The sequence below is a fragment of the Aethalodelphis obliquidens genome, unplaced genomic scaffold (genome assembly GCF_003676395.1).
Source record: "Aethalodelphis obliquidens isolate GAN/ISIS:26980383/991018 unplaced genomic scaffold, ASM367639v1 scaffold40, whole genome shotgun sequence".
NCBI classification, from domain to species: Eukaryota; Metazoa; Chordata; class Mammalia; order Artiodactyla; family Delphinidae; genus Aethalodelphis; species Aethalodelphis obliquidens.
In genome coordinates, this window is record NW_020837984.1 from 2,985,943 (window position 1) to 2,995,583 (window position 9,641).

Below are 9,641 nucleotides of genomic sequence, written 5' to 3' on the forward strand. Positions count from 1 at the left end.
TAAAAAGAAGGAATGAATTCTGAGAGTCAAGCTCTTCGATCTGATTTTCACACTGCCTCATTTCAAAGCACTTAAGAATATTGATGTAATTTTGCTCTCTGGTTTGAAAAGCTTACAAATCTCTGTAGATGTCATCTCACAAACACATTGGAATGAACCAGGTAAATACCAAACCCTGATAATTTAATAGTAAAACTGGAGGGAACACTGATTTAATCCTTCATGAATATTGTACCCCATTGTTTTCAGAATATTCAACCTAGAGATCATCCCTTTCCTGAAAAAAAATGAGAGCATGACTTTAACCTGGAATATCTGTCTGAGTAGCACAGAAAAATGTTAACTTTCTAGGGCATACATAGCCTTTTACCGGAAATACACTGAACATGAGAAAATTCCTCAACTTCAAGCGACTCAAATACCTATAAAAAGAAAATTAAGCAAAATAGTAGGTAGAACCATAGAAATATAGCTGAGAAACTACAAAAAGATACTGCATACAATCTGCAATGGCTCTCTTAATCTAACCTCTATCAGGGTGAAACTCAGAATAACTTTCTTGAGATGACATCAAATCAGGACATCAGAACATGATACAATCAGGACCATGACAGAAACACTCTTTGGACCTGATGCAACGAAGGGTATCACCAAGTCCTTAGTAAGGAGGGATTGAATATATTATTCAAACAATTATTTTCACTATTAAATAAAATTCTAATTTATCTATCTATTCAAACACACACACAGAAGTTAACTAGCAAAGCATGTGTTAGTCACACCATAAGTTCAGCCATCAAGTAATTCATTTGTAGGTGTGACAATTCTACATTAAAATAATCCGTCCAAAGTGACTGTCTGTACAAGCCCATGATCTTTGTGTACACCATGAGTTACATAAGTACAGCCTCAATCAGTTTTCAAAGATTCCAGGCAGGATTTGAAATACTATTTTTCAGATCAAATAAAAATATTTTGGGTCTAAAAGCTTTATTTAAACTTGATATAAAGGGTGAGAGCTTTATGTCTAATGGATGGATCAGTATATATCATTTGGGAGGGAGACGCAAGACGGAGGAGATATGGGGATATATGTTTACGTATAGCCGATTCACTTTGTTATACAGCAGAAACTAACCCACTATTGTAAAGCAATTATATTCCAATAAAGATGTTAAAAAAAATGTTGATAATTAAATATTCACAAATCTTTCTTCTAAACAAGTAAACAAAATCCTAACCGAAACCAAATTAGTAAACTTTTCTACAAAATCTTTACAACTTTATTTTCCTTGTGTTACTATCTTAATAAATCAAAGCACAAGTATAAATTTTGAAATTCACCACTATAAGAATCTTTACGAGGACTGAAGGCATAAGTCAAAAACTAAAAAACAAATTCCAGGCAAAGGATTTGCTATTGTTCTTACATGATTCTCCTCTTCACCCACAATACATCCCCTACAACTCAATGACTCAACAATCAAATGCAAAGGAAAGAGAATATAGCTCATTTTTTAAAATAAACACCTAATGAGCAGATAATTATCTTTCTAAGGAACAGTTTTGCTTTTTCCTATTATATGGGCCAAGTTGCTTTAATAAAAATCATATCTGTGAATAAACTGGAGATTTCAGGAAAGCACCAAGAGACTTTGGGTTGATAAATACTTCTCTGGGACCTGTTGCCTTTAGAAACTTTAGAAATCCTCCTTCTGGATTTGACTCTCAAGATGGCTGAAGATTCTGTTGTGTTTATTTGCTTGCTTGCTTATTTATTTTGGCTCTGGTTTGCTAGCTTATTGGTTTTTTCCTTTGTTTTTTACCATACTTGGAACTAATATCTAAGATTAAAGAACAACAACTAAAATATGGGGAGAGTAATATCAGCAAAAATGGTGGCATAGGAATTTCAGAGCTTGTCCCCTCCCCAGAAACATCAATTTGAACAACTATCCACATGCAAAAATAATTTTGTAAGAGCCAAGAATTCCAGGTAAAGAATTATAGCACCTGGGTGAAGCACTGAAATTAGAAAAGATGCATGAAGGCAGTAGGAAAGACAGATTCATACTACTTTCATCACTCCTCTCCAAGCCCAGGCAGCCCAACACGCAGAGAGATACCCTCTCCCCATGGGAGGAGGAGAGTGAGGTGAGTCCAAATTCCAGGCCCACCCTAGTGGTCCCTGGGTCCTGATTGGCCCTCTGGACCCATGATCCAAGCCTGCCCATGCAGACCCAGGTCCCAGGCCCATCACTGCAGACTCCAGCGCTAGGCCTATCCACATGGACCCAGACACCACGATGGCCCCTGTGTACATAAACAACAGGCCTACCCACTTGCTGACATATGGCATGGACATATATACACTACCAAATGTAAAACAGATAGCTAGTGGGAAGCAGCCGCATAGCACGGGGAGGTCAGCTTGGTGCTTTGTGACCACCTAGAGGGGTGAGATAGAGAGGGTGGGAGGGAGATGCAAGAGGGAGGAGATATGGGGATATATGTATAAGTATAGCTGATTCATTTTGTTATAAAGCAGAAACTAACACACTATTGTAAAGCAATTATACTCCAATAAAGATGTTAAAAAAATAAAATAAAAGACAATGAGAAAAATTTTAACAGCAAGAAAAAACAACAAGAGAAAAATTAATTCACATATAAGGGAATCCCCGTAAGGCTATCAGTGGATTTTGCAGCAGAAACCTTGCAGGCCAGGAGAGAGTGAGATGATAGAGTCAAACTCTTGAAAGGGAAAATTGCCAAACAAGAATATTTTACCTGGCAAAGTTGTTTTTCAGGAATGAAGGAGTTCATCACCATTAGAACTGTCTTACAAGATGCCGAAAGGTGTTCTTCAAGCTGAAATGAAAGGACTCTAATTAGTAACATGAAATGATGTGAAAATACAAAACATACTTGTAAAGGTAAGTATATAGTCAAATTCAAATACTCTAATACAGTAATTTGGTGGTGTGCAAATCACTTAACTCAAATAAAAAAGGTTTAAAGGACAAAAGTATTAAAAATAAATAGAGCTATAATAATTTTAATGGATAGATAATATAAGAAGAGGTAAAATAAGACATCAAAAAATATGGGGAGAGAGTATAAGGGTCGAATTTTTATATGTGATTAAAGTTGAGTAGTTATCAGCTTAAAAGACTATTATATCTCTATATGAGATATTTTATGTAAGTCTTGTGGTAAGCACAAGGCAAAAACCTACAGTTGATAGATAAAAGATAAAGAGATGGGAATCAAAGCATTTCACTCTGGAAAATCATCAATTCACAAAGAAAGATGACAAAAGAGAAGAAAGGAACAAGAAAATTGCAAAACAGCATACAATAATTAATAAGATGGAATTACTAAGTTCTTACCTATCAATAATTACTTTAAATGTAAATGTATTAAATCCTCAAATCAAAAGGCATAGAGTGGTCAAATGGATTAAAAAACAAGAAGACAAAACCCAACTAAGTGCTGCCTACAAGACACTCACTTCAGCTTTAAGGACATACATAAGTTCAAAGTGAAGGGATACTAAAAGCAAAAGTGAGTAGGGGAAGCTAAATTTATATCACACAAAATAGACTTTAAGTTAAAACTGTCATGAGAGGCAAATATGGTGATTATATAATGATAAAAGGGGTACATTCATCGAGAGGATATATCAAGCATAAATAAACAGGCACCCAACATCAGAGCACCTAAATATATTAAGCAAATACTAACAGATCTGAAGGAACAAGTAGACAGCAATACAAAAAACAGTAGGGTACTTCAATACCTCACTTTTGGCCCTGGATAGCTCATCCAGACAGAAAATCATTACACTGGACTTGAACTATATCTTAGACCAAATAGATGTAACAGACACATACAGAACATTCCACCCAACAGCAGCAGAATATAGATCCTTCTCAAGAGCATGCAGAACATTCTCCAGTATAGATATTATGTTAGGTCACAAAACAAGCCTTAGCAAATGTAAAAGACTGAAATAATATCAAGTATCTTTTCTGAACACAGTGGTATGAAACTATAAATTCAAACACAGAAGGAAAAGTGGGAAATTCATAAATGTGTGGAAACTAAACAACACACTCCTGAACAACAGGTCAAAGAAGAAATCAAAAGGGAAAATCAAAAGATATCTTGAAACAAATGAAAAGGGAAACACAACATACCAAAACTAATGGTATAAGCAAAAGCAATTCTAAGAAGGAAGTTCATGGTGATAAATGCCTACACATTAAGAAAAAAGAAGAAAAAAAAAGAAAAAAGAAAAATCTCATATAAACAACCTAACTTTTACACTTCAAGAAGAAATAAATGAAATAGAGAATAGAAAATCAGTAGAAAAGACCAGCAAAACTAAGATCTGATTTTTTGAAAAGATAACCAAAATTGACAAACCTTTAGACCAGCCAAGAGAAAAGGAGAGAACACTGAAATAATCAGAAATGAAAGTGGAGACATTACAACTGACACCACAGAAATACAAAGGATCATAAGAGACTACTAGAAACAGTTATAAATATCCAACAAATTGGGCAACATAGAACAAACAGATAAATTCCTAGAAACATGAAATCAGCGAAGACTGAATCATGAAGAAACAGAAAATTTGAACAGACCAATAATGAGTAAGAAGATTGAAACAGTAAACAAAAACCAGCCAACTAAAAGAGCCCAGAAGCAGATGCCTTCACTGGTGAATTCTACCAAACATTTAAAGAACTGACACCAATTCTTCTCAAACTCTTCCAAAAAACTAAAGATGAGAACAACCCCAAACTCATTTTACAAGGCCCAACATTACCCTGATACAAAGACAGAGAAAGACACTACAATAAAAGAAAACTACAAGCTAATATCCTTAATAAATATAGATGCAAAAATTCTCAACATAATACTAGCAAACTGAATTCAACAGCACATTAAAAGGACCATACACCATGATTAATTGGGATTCATTCCTGGGATGCTAAGATAGTTCGACACAGGCGAGACAATAAATGTGATATATCATACTAATAGAATTAATGATAAAAATTATGTGATTATCTCAACAGATGTAGAAAAAACATTTAACAAAATTCAACATCCATTCAAGATAAACACTCTCAACAAATTGTGTATACAAGGAATGTACTTCAATATAATAAAGTCCATATATGCTGAGCCCACAGCTAACATACTTAATAGTGAAAACTTGAAAGGTTTTCTTATAAGATCAGTAACAAGACAATGTTACCCATTCTCACCATTTTAACCCAGTTCAGTACTGGAAGTCCTAGCCATATCAATTAGGCAAGATAAAAAGAATCGTTAATCAGACAAAAAGAAGTAAAATTATCTTTTTGCAGATGATATGACCTTATATATACAAAGTTCTAAAGACTCTACCACTCTACCAAAAAAAGCATTAGAACTAATACACAAATTCAGTAAAGTTGCAGGATATAAAATCAACATCCAAAAATCAGCCGTGTTTCTATATACTAACAATGGACTATCTGAAAAAGAAATAAAGAAAACATTTATAATAGCATCAAAAATAAAAAATATACTTAAGCCTAAATTTAACAAAGGTGGTGAAAGATGTGTGTACTGAGAATTACAACTTTGTTGAAAGGAACTGAAGAAAAAACAAATAAATGGAAAGATATCTCATGCTCATGGAGTGGAAAAATTAATATTGTTAAAATGTCCATACCACCAAAGCCATCTATAGATTCAATGCAATCCCTATCAATATTCCAATAGCAATTTTTCACAGAAATAGAAAAATCAATTTTAAAATTTATTTGGAACCACAAAAGACTGCAAATAGCCAACGTAATTCTGACTTTGGAGACATCACAATTTCTGATTTCAAAACTTTATTACAAAGCTATAGACTCAAAACAGTATAGTACTGGCATCAAAACAGAAACACAGAACAATAAAACAGAAATGAGAGTCCAGAAATAAATGCATGCATATATAGTCAACTAATATTTGATAAGAGAGTCAAGAATATTAAATGGGTAAAGGATAATCCCTTCAATAAATGGTGTTGGGAAAACTGAATTGTCACATGCAAAAGAATGAAATTGGACCCCTTTCTAACACTACTCACAAAAATTGACTCAATATGTATGAAAGATTTAAATATAAGATTCAAAACTAAAATTCCTGGAAGAAAACATAGAGAAAATCTCCTTGGCATTGGTATTGGTAATGATTTCTTTGCTATGATACCAAATGTGCAAGCAAAAAAGAACAAAAATAAACTGGGACTATACCAAACAAAAGAAACAATCAGCATAATGAAAAGGCAAAGTATAGAACGGGAAAAAAATATTTTCAATCTATCTATCTAATAAGGGGTTAATATAAAAAAGAAACAACAGCAAAAAGAGCAAACAATCTGATTGAAAAATGAACAAGGATTTATTAAATAGACATTTTTCAAAAGAAGACATACGAATGGCCATAAAATACATGAAAAGATGCTCAAAATCACTAATCAGGAGGGAAATGCAGATCAAACCCACCATGAGAAATCACCTCACACCTGTTAGAATGGTTATTATCAAAAAGACAAAAGAAAACAAGTGTTGGTGAGGATGGGAGAAGAGAAAACTTTTGTGCACTGTTGGTGTAAATGTAAATTGGTACAACCACTATGGGAAACTGTATGGAGGTTCCTCAGAAAATTACAAAATAGAACTACTATATGACCCAGCAATCCCACTTCTAGATATATATCCAAAGGAAATGAAATCATTATCTTGAAAAGATATCTGCATCTCAATATCCATTGCAGCAGTATCTACAATAGCCAAGAAATAGAAACAACCTAAGTCTCCACGGAAGGATGAATGGGCCAAAAAAATGTGGTATATATATACAATGGAATATTATTCGGCTATAAAAAAGGAAAACCTGCCATTTATACAACATGGATGGACCTTGAGAGCATTATGCTACATGAAATAGGTCAAACAGAGGAAGAAAAATACTGCATTCTCTTATTTATATGTGGAATCTGAAAAAGCCATAATCATAGAAATAGAAAGTACAATGGTGATTGCCAGAGACAATGGGGGAAAAGGGGAGATATTGGTCAAAGGGTACAAATTTCCAGTGATAAGATAAATAAGTTCTGGGGATCTAATTTATAGTATGGTGACTCCAATTAACAATACTGTATTTTATACTTGAAATTTGTTAAGAAAATAGATCTTAAATGTTATCAAAAAAATAAAAATAAAAAGGCAATTATGTGAAGGGATGGGTATGTTAACTAACCTTATCGTGGTACTCATTTCAGAATACATATGTGTATCAAAACATCACACTGTACACCTTCAACTTACATACATGTCAATAATATCTCAATAAAGTTGGAAAAAATAGAGCAGATATTTCATCACAGAGTACATTTTGCCATAGTAGGACGTTGGTAACAGCATTAATTCCTCATTAACCAAAGCTGATATGTTGAGAAGAGATTTGGAAAACAAGAAATTAAACTACAGTAAAATTTTTACCATGAGCCAATTCTTCTATTCCTGTAACGGACATACTTTAAGTGGCCCCATGATCTCTGCCTTCTGGGGTTCATATCCTTGTAAATTCCCTTGCCTTGAGAGTTAACAGGACCTATGCCTCATTTCTAACCAATAGAATATAGCAGAGGTGATAGGCTTTCCCTCCCATGATTATGCTACATTATAAAAGACTCAATCATGTTAGCCTACTTCTCCCTTTGTGGGCTTTGAGAGGGCAAGTTTCCATGAAACTTAAAATCACAAGGGACTGAATGTTGCCAACAACAATGCTAGAGGGGAAGTGCATATTTCCCCACCTGAGTCTCCAGCTGAGAACCCAGTCCTGGAGGACACCTTGATTGTAAGCTATGATACCCTAAGCAGAGGACCCAGTTAAGCTGTGCCCAGACACCCGACCCACAAAACTTCTGAGATAATAAAATGCAGGTTGTTTTATGCTGTGGTAATTTGCTGTACACACGAATACAATTCCACAATCAAAAAGTTGGTTTAAAATATAAATGCCCATAAGAAAAGTATGCCAGTCTAAATTATTTTTATGAGAGATTTTCCTTTAATAGATACTGATAGTGGGATGGGGACTGGAAATTATTTAGAAAGTATGACAGAACTAGAAGAAACTTGCTTTAATTGCTTGAAATAAGAATAATCATCTTAAAAATGAACAAAATAAACGACACAACTATTGTGTAATTGTACTCAAATGTTCAAAGCTTCGATCAATTCCAGCACTCCCGTGAAAATTCTCATCCTTCTGTACCAATGCAACATCACTATGCTCCTGGTTGCTTTTAAAGTTCCACAGCTCTCCCGGACTCTTCCTTTTATCACCAAATTCTGATCACTTTATCTCTATGGGCACGTAACATCTGACCTCTCCTTTTCATATGAATTCCACTCTCTCTGAGTTCTCATCTCTCCTGATCTATATAACAACATATCAACTAGTCTTTAAACCTTATTTATTCAACAAAAATTTAGGGAATACCTGCCATGTGGTAGAATATCCAATAAAACATCGTATAAACTGTTGTCAGAGTATCTTTCTAAATGACAGGCCTAATCAGGGAAAATAATCTCTCAAAGCCAATCCACAATCAAACAGAGGTTGTCTACTTTGCATTTCAGCTAACTTTCAATCAATCAACACCTTAGAATTACTCTAGAAGAGCCAAATATTTTACTTAGCCAACTAAGAAAAATAAAGACTATTTTCATAAAAAGAATATACATTTTATTATAAAAAGTAAACCTTTAAATACTATATGCTTAACTTTACAATGCAGATTCTAATAATACTCACCTGATATGGTTATTTTGAGAATAAATGAAAGAATATGCATACAGCCCTGGGAACACCACATAAGCCATCAGAACCATCCATTAAGTTGTAGTAATAATTATTTGTATTCTTAAATCGATTCATAATCAAGCATTATTTTTCAAATGAACAATAATAAAATTTAGTTAAAATGAGAAGGACAGACCTTTCAAGAAAAGATAATTGATAACTTTATACTTATAGACATGTATACAGAATTTAGGAGACTACTTTAGTAATTCAGGAACAATAATTATGTCCTTAGACATGAGAATATAAACTCAGTTTAAGACATATTGAAGAGATATATTTGAAAGAACTTGATAACTGATTGAGTGTGAAGGGTAAATGAAGAGAGGCTTCAAGAATGTCTTCTATATTTCAGGCTGTATTTCACCACTAACATTAACCAAGGTGAGAATTAAATTCGGCTCAGGGGATGAATTTAAGATGATACAGAAATTTCAGATAGTGATAACCAATGGGCAATAAAAAGATGCCTGTAACCCTAGATTGAATAGCTTAAGGGCAGGGACCTTTTATCACTCATTTTTCTTCAAGTACAAGCCTTGCACTGGAAAGTATTCAATACAAGATTTAATTCAATTGACAGTTCTATTTTGGGAAGGTCAGAAAGCCCAAGAAAAAGAACATAGTAAGTATCAAAATACCTATTCTTTCTCTTTTCAATCAAAATTCAGTAGGGACCAGAAACATTCACAAATGTTTACTGTCTCACCAAT